Genomic DNA, 13,242 nt, shown 5'->3' with positions numbered 1-13,242 from the left:
AACTTCCAGAAAATCACCCCGTTGAGAAATACTCCAACATAGAAGAAGTGAACAACGCCACCAGAAGGCGTTTCCCATCCAAGAAACCTGTAAGTGCCGAGGAAGCGGAAGCTTTCTTTCAAAAAATGAAGATGGCCGACTATGAGGTGGTTGATCAATTGTGAAAGTATACTGAACAAGAATCTTTGCTGTCATTGCTGATGAAATCCCCTGAGCACCAAAAGGTTTTAATGAAGACCCTGAATGAAGCATACATGCCTGCTGAAACTTCGGTGGAACAGTTGGAAAGAATGGCAGAAAGATTTTTCGCTATCAATCAGTTTTCATTTAGCAAAAATGACCTGCCTCCAGAAGGAGCTGCTCACAACAAAGCCTTGCACTTAACTGTCAAATGTGAGGGATATTATGTAAAGAGAGTCATGGTAGATGGAGGTTCGGGAGTAGACATTTGCCCACTCTCCACACTGCAGCGTATGGAAATCGGGACTGGAAGGATTCGTCCCAACAATGTCTGCGTGAGAGCCTTTGACAGTATCAAAAGAGACACCATTGGAGAAATTGACCTAATCTTGACCATTGGCCCAGTGGAATTCGAGGTGACTTTCCAAGTGCTAGACATGGACACGTCCTACAATTTTCTTCTGGGAAGGCCTTGGATCCATGCTGCAGGAGCTGTACCCTCTACCCTCCATCAAATGGTGAAATTTGAACACGAGGATCAGGAGATCGTGGTTCACGGAGAGGACGAACAGTCAATCTATCGGGACCCATCCGTCCCATGCCTAGAAGCGAGGGAAGGCAGTGAATACATAGTCTACCAAGCATTCAAAATGATGGTGGCAGACCAGCATGAAGAAGGAAATCCTTGCCCTCAACCCTTCCTATCTAATGCCTCGATTATGGTGGCCAAAGAAATGATCAGACATGGTTTCAAGCCAGGGAAGGGACTTGGAAAAGCTCTGCAAGGAATATCTAAACCAGTGACCCTGTATACAACTGAAAAGTTCTTCCGGATAGGTTTTCACCCCACCTCAGATGATGTAGAGTGGGCGGATGAGAGAAAGAAGGAGGGATGGGTCTTGCCACAGCCACTGCCACATTTGTATTAAACCTTTGTCAAGCCGAAGTACAGTGAGGAGGAAGATGATGAGGCCTTTACGGCCGAAGAGATTGAAGAGATATGTGGGGCAATGAGAAAGATACAATACGAAACCCACATGGTTCAGCCAGGAGAGGGCTCCAGCACCGCTGAGGTGCTGGATATGGGACCAAACGCCAAGCTGCAGAATTGGAAGGCTACGCCATTCCCAATCAGGCGGGAGTCCCGGTAGACCTGTCCTGCCATTTTTCTGCATCGCGAGTATTCCAGGGCGTAACTCGGGTGTTTTCTTTAGTTTCTTGTCTTTAAATTTCCCAATGTAAACCCTGTTATCTTCCCAATTCCAAGAAATAAAATCAATATTTCATCGTTCATTTTTTCTGATTTTGCTATTATTTCTTCTTTTCAGTTCTAATAATGCGGCTTTAAATAACATGACATGCTTGCGGACTTCATGCCCAGATCCGAACATGCTGTCTAATTGTGAAATAATGAACCAAGAGCCAGAATATGATGAAGAAGAGGTTTTTAGGGAAGTAAATCGAGAATTGGAACAACTTGGGAATAAACCTAAAGCCAATGGTGCTGTTGAAGCAGCAAACAAGAACATCAAAAAGATTTTGAGAAAGATGATTCAGAGCTCCAGACAATCGCATGAAAAGTTACCTTTTGCATTACTGGGATATCGCACCACAGTGCACACATCGGTAGGAGCTACCCCATATCTTTTGGTCTATGGAACCGAGGCTGTTACCCGCAGACGTAGAAATCCCTTCTCTCCGGATCATCGTTGAAGCAGAGAGCGAGTGGGTCAAGACTCAGCTGGAACAATTGTCTTTAATTGATAAAAAATTGATGGCCACGGTTTGTCACGGGCAGTTGTACCAACAAAGAATGGCCCGCGCTTATAACAAGAAAGTGCGTCCCAGGAATTTTGCCATACATCATCCGAAAGATATTGCCGAGAGGAGCGTTGTATCTGGGTGACATTGAAGGAAATGATCCCGAAGCAGCAGTCAATGTGGACGCAGTAAAAGGGTACTATGTCTAGATTTTCTGCGGTGACGACTTTGTTCAATTGAGATGACGAAGGCTTTCATTCCCGCTAGCCAAACACAATCAATCTTTCGCAAACCCTTTGAGTCAGTTACCCTTCCTTGGTTACCCTCTTTGGAACCCGAAAGTACTATTGAAAGAAAAAAAAGAAAAAAAAAGAGGAAAAAAGGAAAAAAAAATGAAAAAAAAGAAGGAAGAAAGAAAGAAAAAAAACAAACAAAAACAAAAACAAAACAAAACAAAAACAAAAACAAAAACAACCAAAAACAAATGTTTTCCTGAACTACGTCTGACTTGATTCCGAAAGGATACGTAGGCAGCCTCTCTATGTGGTTCAGTCACACCAAAACAAAAATCCCAATTCCCCCAAAAATGAAACTGGGGCAGATGATATAATGGCTCGGCAATGAGCCCACCAAAACGGTTCCAAAGTTGTAATTCCATCCAAGATTCTTTTTACCCAAAAACCTTGTCCAAGTCCTTCCGATCAATTGGCAAAGGCGTGGAATTGAAAACATCATTGTTGGAATCTGATGCAATCAAATTGAGAGAAATAAAATGAGAGAGTCTTATCGGTGAAAACATACGGGCACCATAAGGCGACGGTGAGTAGAGAAATTGAAAATGAGAGAGTCCGCTTAGTGAAAACTCGTAAAGAGCACTATCGGGCGACGGTGAGAAGAGAAATGAGAGAGGTCGATTGGCGAAAACCCGCAAAGGGCACCGTCGGCCGAAGAGAAGACATCTCCCACCACTGAAAGAGTCCTGGCAAGGTTCCCCGATTTTGAGACACGGGTCAATGAGTTTACGAGAAGTTGGAAAGTTTGTGCGGGTCAGGCATCCAGTCCAAGAAGCATGTCATGTTTATTTGAAACTTGCATGCACCCCCAGATAAGTCCTTCTCTTCCCCCCGAAAGGGACGCTTCTCTTTAAATTCATCTTCTTGCTTACTTTTTCCTTGAATCCCTTTCGGTCTAACGCTGATTCCGAAACTATTACAAAGAAAAGGTGGCAGGACTGGCTTTACAGGGCTCTCCCTAACAAAAGCTAAAGAAAAGTACCCAGCCTCAGCGGGTGCATCAAGTCAATCCCGACTGGCCATGATGGCGGATGCTTTGAAATCAAAGCTATTGAAAGAGAAAAACAAACAAAAAAATGTCAAGGACAAAGGTCTAAAAGGCAGAATAAAGTGAAAGGCCGGAGCCCAACGCAGTCGAGTTCTCATGAAATCCTGAAAGATGAGCCATCCGGTTTGAAAGAGAGAAGAATCTTCAAAACCAGCAAGCAGCAGAGGTTCTCAACAGAAGCTAGGCCGGGATCAAGCAATCAAGGCCACAAAACCGACCACCGTTTCAAACTAACAATTGTTCTTTGTTTGAAAATTGAAACAGGTGCAATCTAGGCAACCGCGCAAAAGCAGGTGCAGCCAAAAGAAAAGAAATATGCAAGTGTTGAAACAGCTTTGCAGTAAATAATCAATGCAAAAGGGAAGTTTCCTCCAAGTTCTTTCATGCATCTTATCAAAAATGAAAAAAGAGATAACAAAAGAATCCCAAAAAAGGATAGTTTAGAATTCCCAATATCAACTTGTTACTTGGTTTAGCGAGCTTTTTCCTTTAGCCAACATTAGGGCTCCAACCCCTGAGTTGAGCGTTTTTCCTTTTAGCCAACATTAGGGCTCCAACCCCTGAGTTGAGCGTTTTTCCTTTTAGCCAACATTAGGGCTCCAACCCCTGAGTTGAGCGTTTTTCCCTTTAGCCAACATTAGGGCTCCAACCCCTGAGTTGAGCCTTTTTCCTTTAGCCAACAATAGGACTCCAACCCCTGAGTTGAGCGTTTTCCTTTTAGCCAACATTAGGGATCCAACCCCTGAGTTGAGCGTTTTCCCTTTAGCCAACATTAGGGCTCCAACCCCTGAGTTGAGCATTTTCCCTTTAGCCAACATTAGGGCTCCAACCCCTGAGTTGAGCGTTTTTCCTTTTAGCCAACATTAGGGCTCTAACCCCTGAATTGAGCGTTTTTCCTTTTAGCCAACATTAGGGCTCCAACCCCTGAGTTGAGCGTTTTTCCCTTTAGCCAACATTAGGGCTCCAACCCCTGAGTTGAGTGTTTTTGCCTTTATCCAACATTAGGGCTCCAACCCCTAAGTTGAGCGTTTTTTTCCTTTTAGCTAACATTAGGGCTCCAACCCCTGAGTTGAGGGTTTTCTTTTTTGCTAACATTAGGGTCCCAATCCCTGAGTTGCGCCTTTAGAAATAGGGTCCCACTCCCTAATCTGTTCCATCATAGATAGATACAATTCTTGAAAATGAAAAAAATAATAATAAAAAAAGAAGAAAAAAAAGAGAATGAGTTCAGACTTTGCCACAAATAACTCACGAAATTTTCCTAGTGAAAACAGGGGTAAAAAATTTCGTTCGTTTGTTTGTTTTGGTGTCTGAACAGGTTTTACCTCAAGGCACAGGATTCGAGATGACCAAAAGAATGAGTCTCAATCCAGAATAAAGAAAAGAAGAAAAAGAACAAAAAGAAGTGAACTCTAAGTGCTGAAGTGGATGCGGACTGCTCAAGATATGATTGAAGTCACAAGCTTCACATGTCCCGCCTTGATCCAAAGCTAAAGAAAGAACCAGCACCTACAGCTGATGAGCATCAAGAGTCAGATCGGAGTCCACAACAAAATCAACAAAGACTCAAGATCAAGCTTCATGAGATTTATAGATAGGAATCTTGTAACTCATAGTTGATAGTCATAGCTAGCTTAGCTTTGATTTTCCTTTTGGTGTAATAAGGAGGTCAACAAGCAGTAGCAGCAGCAACAGCAGTGAAATCACAGCTCCTGGTAGTCCCAGCTACCAAACCTTCCAGAACTACACTGACTTGATTACTTTATAGCCAAGGATATGTAGGCAACCTTTGAAGCAGGGTTCGGTCAGACGGTTTTCAAATATGCTTCTCATGTAATACCAAGCAGGCAAAAATCTCTCATAAGTGCTCATTTATCTTTGCCCGAAAATCCTTCGTGTCTCCGAGCAAAGAGGGGCAGCTGTGAGCATGTGATTTTTTCCTCTCTTAAATTACTCCTATAGAATTCATTAAAATTAGGAATTTTCTTTTATTATTTGAATTTTAGGGAATTAATTGCATGATCTTGTGATTGTGTGCATTTTGTGCATTTTTAATTGATATAACTCATGAAAAAATACAAAATAGCATACTTGCATTTAGAACCTCATTGTAACATTTTCATTAGTTAATTAACATTACAAAAATAAGAGAAAATAACAAAATAGCCCTTTTGCATTGTTTTACTTTTAGTTTTTGATTTTTCCTTAAGTTTTCTTTTTAAACTAGGATTTGTTTAATTTTTGAGAATTAATTAGTTTAATTTTAGAGTTAAATCAGGTCTTGTATATTTTTAATTTTGTACTTAATAAAATCTAAAAATTGAATAAGAAAAAGGAAGAAAAGAAGAAAAAACAAATAAAAGAAATTGAGAATTTAAAAGCTTAAATAGGTTGTATTATATAATTTGGGCCAACTCCAACACCAGCCCAAACCAACCCCGGATACCCGTTCAATTTAGCCCAAACCCGTAGCCCAGTCCGGTCCAGCCCCCCTAAATAAAACGACACCGTTTTAACTCCGTGAAATCTGAGCCTTCGAGGATCTTTGATCCTACGGTCAGGAACTAGAGACCATATGATATAAAAGTGTCGGATAAGCCTACCCCCCCCCCCCCAATCCATCGTCTCTCTCACCCCACTCTATCAGAGACGCCTCCACCGGCTCCGCCCTAGACCGCCGCCGGAAATCGCCCCAGGGCGGCGGTGAAGCTCCAACAGCCCCCAAATTTACACCACTACACCATCTCAACCTCCTCATTACAAATCCAACCTTGTTTTCTTTCGAATCATCACCAGACCCCCCGAATCTGCAAAAACATAGCCACCGTCTCCGCCGCCCACGGCGGCACCAACCCCAAACCTTACCAAAAATACACCCTGAACTCCCCTCACTCTCCTCTTTCCAAACTCCCAAACCCCGTCCCTCGAATCCCCACCAAACCCTTCAAATATTGAATCAAAATCCCAGTCCAAAATCCTAACTCGTCCAAACATCGTCAAACTTACACCCTATAGTCTTCTAATCTCCCTCTTCTCAAATCCCAAACCAGAACATTTCAAATCCAAGAGGAACTTCACAAATTTCAGATCTAGGTTTCGAAGAATCTGAACCTCTTTTTGGGTTCTCGAGTGTTCGATTTGGTTTCAGTTGATGTTATTGTTGATGGCCAAATAAACATATAACATTAACGAAAGAACAAGTTCAAAATCAGTCAAATTAAAGCTCAAAATCAGTGAGTTTTTCTTAAATTTCTTTTTCTTTTTCTATCTGTAGATCTTTTCTTTCAGTTTTTTTGATTTTGTTTTGCTTTTGTTCGTCTCAATATTCCTTCTATTTTTAGGATTGATTTAGGGTTTGACTGATTTTGATTACGTTTTGTTATTTGATTTGATTGCAACCGTATGATTCCTGTTTAGTACTTAGTTTAATTAGTTTAGTTGGATTAGTATTTTTGTTTGTCATTTGACTACCGGTCTTCAATTTTTTCTTCACTAATCATACTGTTTTGTGATAATTTTCATTTGCCTCTTAATTTTTGGAAAAAACAAGTAGTGTAGTTTCAGTTCTATTTGATCCTATTTGTTAGTTTATTATTTTGTTAGTCTAATAACATTTTAGCTCGGTTAATTAGGATTCATTTCCAAGTACTAATCAGTTTGATTTGGTTATAGTTAATCATTCCCATTTCTTTGTTTAATGGACTATAGTCAAAATCTGACCAAAGTGAAAGGGACTGGAGTTATAATTGGCTAGGTTAGGTAATTTAGTTGAGAGGATAAGGGTAGTATAGGCATTCCTGAATAGAGAGTAATGATGTAGTTGAAACTAGAACCTCCTAGAATCTTCTAGAAGAGGGTTTTAGTTAGAATTTCAGAACTTAGTGCAGTAACTTGGGCAACAAGCCAAAACCTTAGGGACTAAACTGTTAAAATTTGAAAATAAAAGAGGGGCTAAAGGTGTAAAACTTAAAATCTGAGAGAATCCATTAGTTTTGCCTATAAAAGGCATGCCCTATGCCTTATTTCACAAGGTTTTGGCATCTGAAAATTCCCCCCAAAATGTTTCTGCAAGTTTGAACATCTGAAAATCTGAGTTTCAAAATTCAAAACCAATTCTGAAATATTAGAGCTAGAGAGTTGATTTTAGATCATAAATCTTCAAAAAAAAACAAAAACAACACAAAAACTCCAAAAAATCTCTATTCTATTGAAGTTCCTTAGTTCAATTTCAAGTTCTAGATGTTAATTCAAGTACCTAGCATAGATAGGATAAAAATGGCTTGAAGATCCTTTGTGTTTCTGGTTGCTGAAGTTTCAGAAGTAGCCTGGGTTTAATTTTGAGTCTATTTGAGTTCAATCAAGTCTGTTTGGCTATTTTGTGGGTGCTATTCTTCTGTCATTCAGTCCTGGGCTTTTGTGGTGCTGTTTTGGGCTCAACATTGATCCTGTTGTTGATTTCAACTACTGCTGTCGCTTTTTCCCTGCTGTTTAACACTGTTGATTTCCTCTTGTTCCTTTAATTCCAGGTACACACCTTGAATTAGCCTCGATGTAGCTTTTGAGTTGGAAATGAAATGACACATATTCACGATTTTTGCTTCCTGATATGTGCTCGTTTGGATCATTATATGTCCATAGTTAGATAGATGCTAATTTATATATGTACTTGTCTAGTATAGTTTAGCTTTTGGTTTGTACTACCATAAACAATGGACTTTTGGACTGTTTTGAACAATTTTCAGAATTACATGAGTTTGTATTCAATAGTATTAATTAAGCAGCATTAAGTAAATGACTAGTATTAAATGATTTGTGATGTTTACCAAACGCTGCCAGTGTATGCTATACAGATTCGAATGAGTTCTGAAAATCAAGTCAAGGATGAACATGTGTGCGTAAGGATCTATACTATCTAGGTACCAGCATGAAAGTTATCTTCAAAATCAGCATGTAAATTGAGCAATTTTATCTGTTGCTTTGATATACACAGTTTGAAAATATGAGTGGTTCAGTCGCTTAATTGCTAATAAACCTATTTACTCTAGATCATTTAGCTATTTCGAAATTGTCTTGAGTGCCTTAGTCAATATAGTCATGTTAATTGTTATGACTGATGCGAGCTATTTTACCTGTTGAAAAGCATTGATGATTCGTAATTAAACTAGCCTTTGCAATAACAGACCACTCATCTAAACACAAACGAGCATGTTAGGAGGCCAACTGTAATGGTCAGCCCTATAGCTGAAACTTGACATACAAAGTTAACTTCATAGGCCCAATTATATTATTAATGGGCTAGTCATACGTGGGCCCAAGATGCTGAGGAATTTATAATTTTGTTTTAAGTTATTGATTAATGCAATTTTGGGTTTTTCAAGCTAGGTAGCATATTTGAATTAAGAGGTCTTCCTCTTGTTCAAGTGTGGACCTGAGTTTGAGGCCCAAATTCCTTGATTACTCTCAATAGTATCAATTAACAATGCTAATTAATTAGGCCGTCTTTAATATAAAATTATAGTTCCTTCAGGTTGGCCTTTAAAATAAAACAAGGTGCGCCGCGCCAAACAAAATTCATAAATTGCGTGGCCTTCTCTAATACTCATATTAAAATACTTAGAAACCGGGACGTGCCATTTAGCGAATTTTCATGGCCTCCCGCAAAGTTAATAACACGTTAGTCACTTTAGGCGTGCTTTTCTAATAATTTTACCTTCCTAAATTCGGGTGTGCATTTCATGCGACCCAAATCCAAATCCCAAAATGTTGAATAAAGTGTGTCGAGGATCCGGGTGCATTTCATGTGATGTGATCCTAAAACATATTTTAAACGACGTTCAATTTCCTAAAAATTAATTAAAAGCGGTAAACAATTTTAAAATTGCACTATAGGATGATATGTATTAAAATCAGATTTTTTGCCAATTATAATTGTTTAAGCGACCGTGCTAGAACCACGGGATCCGGGGGTGCCTAACACCTTCCCTCGGGTCAACAGAATTCCTTATTCAGAATTTCTGGTTCGCAAACTCCATTCGAGAAGTCGAAATTTCCTCGATTTGAGATTCAAGAAAAACCGGTGACTTGGGACACCAAAAGCCAAACCTATCCCAAGTGGCGACTCTGAATAAATAAATAATCCCATTTCGAATAATGTCACTTTAAATGGAAAAACTCCCTTATACATTACCCTCTGGGGTAGGTGTATAAAAAAGGAGGTGTGACAAACTTTATCGAGCAGGTAGTTCGGTACTTATGAGCTTAACATTTGTTTTCATAACTCGGTGTTATTACCTTGACTTGGCATTTGCAGATTGAGCGAAAGGATGCCCTAGTGGGGCAACTTTGGGAAGAGATTGCGGCCAAAGATGTTGAGATCCTTGAGCTGAAGCGGTACAAGGATAGCATGGCCTCGGAAAGGGATACTCTCCGAGAGGAGCTGGCCTCGACTCAAAGTCTTCTTCAAGGTGCTAAAGAGGAGGCTCACAAATTCAAGGCGCTTCATGCTGAGTCAGCTGCCGCGTTATCCACGGCCAAGTCTGAAGCCGATGCACTCATATTCTCGTATCAGGAAGATGCTGCTGCAGCGAATACTTGAGCCATGGAGATATCTGAAAAGGCCAAGCTCAAATTGGCTCGCGCCCTAGCACATGCTCGATTAGAAGCTCGGAGGCAGGCCTTTGAGGACGTGCACGCTAAGGGTTTCGATCTCTCTGCCGAGATCGAAGAAGCGAAGGCCATGGAAGATGGGTTGGCAGCTCCGACTATTCGGATGAGAGCTCTGCAAGTAGCTCGGGGAGTAGCGAAGATGAAGACTAGGCCACCTTTGCTCTTTTTATTTCTTCTTCTTTTGTATGTGGACTCCGGGTGGGAGTTTTGTAAATGCACCTTCGTAAATATAATTTTGGAATGCAAAGGATTTTCTTGTTTAATGTCTTCAAAGTTTTGACTTTTAGTATTCATGCCAAATTCAAGCTTCGAACTTGAATTTAACTCCTTTGAGCTCGATCTTGGAGTAACAGAGACCCTTGAGGTCGGGTTATTCTGGTTTCGATCGCATACCTTCGCTCGGTCGGGTTGGTAAGGAATCGATTTGACTCCTCGATCCCTCGAACACTGTGTGGTGACGTCATTCCTGTGACATGATCCTGAAGTGACCGAAGTGGCCTCGTCGGTATATTTTCCCAAAAAGTCATAATTGCTTTGTCATGGCTGATTGGCTATCAAAGTTAATGAATAGTCGCCGCTCTTCTTACATATACTTGCTTTCCTTTCATTGAGGGCTTTGCCGCTTTGTGCAACTACCTTTCTCTATAGAGTTCCTTTTTTGCGCTAGTTCTAGTGCTGCATCAGATCAAAGCTTTCACCTGAGTTTTCATCTTCCCTTTCTTGTTTCGAAGGAATCATGGCTACCATGCCCAAATCCTCTCACCAAAAAGAGGGAAGTCCCACCTCTGCTTCCCGCTCGGTCGGGGGTACACCGCTGGCGTTTGGCGAGCCAACTTCGAACTGTTTCATCTCGATGAAAGATTTTACGATAGAGAAACCTCTCGTCGTTCTGGGCCTACGAGAACATGCATCGAGGTTCATTCGATCAATTGAAGAGAGACACCTTGAGGCTGTAAGGAGAGACTGCGGATGGGGAGAAAAGGTGAGGATGAAGATACCCTACCGGGAAGAGGATATTATGCACCACGTAGAGGGGTTTCTGAACATGTACACGTACCCTTTTATGTTGTGTTCTCTCGGCCGACTCATGCTCGAATTCTGTCAAAGATATAGAGTTATTTTGGCTCAGATATATCCATCTTTCTAGCGGATCGTGTTGATAATGAGATTTTTACGCTAAAAAGGTCGAGCTCGAGTTCACTCTTAGCCACCTCATTAGATTGTATCGGCCTTTGCATTATCGAGGTCTAATTACACTACGACGCCGATCCACCAAGCCCTTTATTGCTAGTAATGACGAGGACAGGGATTGAGGGTGGATGAGTCGGTTTTGTTCTAGTGAGGACTGTTGATATTATTTCTACGGATTTCCTGCCGTTTCCCGAGAAATGGAATTAGAAGAGTAAGTGATACACTATACTATATTATTTTTTGTTCTCGATGGAGCCAGACTCAATGGGTCCCTGTGAGGTGTCGACCCCTCCAATGATCATGTGGATGACGTGCTGTGGTTCTTCTGGTTCTTTCTTCCTATTCGCCTATTTTTCCCGAAATTGGTTTTTAGCTTGGTCGCTGAGGAACTCTCGAGCCCTTCGCTGATCAGGTGGGCTACCTCTTCTCGAAGCTGTCTGCAATCCTCGGTCCTATGACTGTGAGTGTCGTGATATTTGCATACGAAGTTAGGGTTCCTCTGTGAAGGATCTGACAGTATGGGTTTTGGCCGCCTGGCATCTTTGATTTTACCTATGGCCAATACGATGTCCGAGACATCGACGTTGAAGTTGTACTCAAATATTTGGGGTGCTTCTACTGGCCCATTGTGCCTATCGAACCCGACTTTACTCATGAGTCCCCGGGAACTTTGACCTCGATCTGTCCTTCAGTCGCCTCGAGGTGTATTACACCTCGGGGCGTTTCTTCAATCTTCTACATACGGCTGGTATCTTTCCTTGTTTGGTCTCGACTCCTTTTCTGTAAACCTTTGTTATTTTGTTAAGAGCCTGCTATGATATACTGAGCCCGAGGGGGCTCCTAATTGGTCGTCTTCGACCCTGATCTTAGATTGATACCTATTGTGCACATTCGCCAGGTCACGGCGGGATATTCGATCAAATTTTGTTTTAGCTACTTCGAAGCTACCGAGCTTCGTTCGTTCAAGCCCTGAGTGAAGGCCTGTACTGCCCAGTCATTGGAGACTGGTGGTAATTCCATTCGCTCCATCTGAAAGCAAGATACAAATTCCCTTAGCATCTCGTTTTCAACTCTGTTGGATTTTGGACATCGGACTTCCTTGTGGCGACCTTGATGGCACCAGCGTGTGCCCTCACAAAAGATTATGCCAACATGGCAAATGAATCTATTGAATTCGGGGGTAGGTTATGATACCACATCACAGCCCCCTTTGACAGTGTTTCTCGAAATTTCATCAACAAGATGAACTCAATTTCGTCATCCAATAAGTCATTCCCTTTTACAACACAAGTATAAGCGGTAATGTGCTCATTAGGGTCCGTGGTCCCGTTATACTTCGGGACATCGGGCATTTTGAATTTCTTCAGGATGGGCTTCGGAGCCGCACTTGATGGGAATGGTTTCTGTACGAACTTCTTTGAATATACACCCTTCAGAATCGGGGGAGCTCCCGGGATCTGATCGACCCTCGAGTTATAAGTATCCACCTTTTTATCGTTAGCCTCTATCTTCTTTTCTCCCGATTCAATCCTTTTGGTGAGGTCCTCGAGCATCTTCATAAGAGCGGGGTCTGCTGCTGACCCGTTGTTACTCGATCTCTCTGGTGCCTGCTCGCCTCGAGGATCCGTTTCCGGTGCTTCTGTGAATGGAGTTTTTTATTCACTTTGTAGCTGAGCAATAGCCACTTGTTGTGCTTGAAACATCTCAAAATGACTTGAAGGCTAACTTCTCTTTCCTCCCGAGCAGAGTCCCCCGCTTCATGTTGGTTTTCCCCGCGCACACTTCCGTTGGTATGAGAGCTTACATAGACATGCACAGCATTGCATGAGCCTATGTCGATGGGGATTTGTGCTGGTGCCACCCCTAGGTTTTGCGGCGGTACACCGGCATCCGCACCGTTCTCACCATGAGGCCCAATACCGTTGTTTTCGTGTGCATTTGCTGAGTTAGACATTTTTTGACCTGAAATCAAAGATTCTTGGACAAGAAAAAGTGTGTAGAATAACTTGTGTTTTCAGAAAACTAGCACCAAAACAATCACTATTATTTTTGGCCCCACGGTGGGCGCCAAACTGTTTACCTTGAAAATGGTATTAACAATTA

Source organism: Nicotiana attenuata, chromosome 9, assembly GCF_001879085.1.
Source record: "Nicotiana attenuata strain UT chromosome 9, NIATTr2, whole genome shotgun sequence".
In the NCBI taxonomy this organism is placed as follows: Eukaryota; Viridiplantae; Streptophyta; class Magnoliopsida; order Solanales; family Solanaceae; genus Nicotiana; species Nicotiana attenuata.
This window is presented reverse-complemented; position numbering follows the sequence as displayed.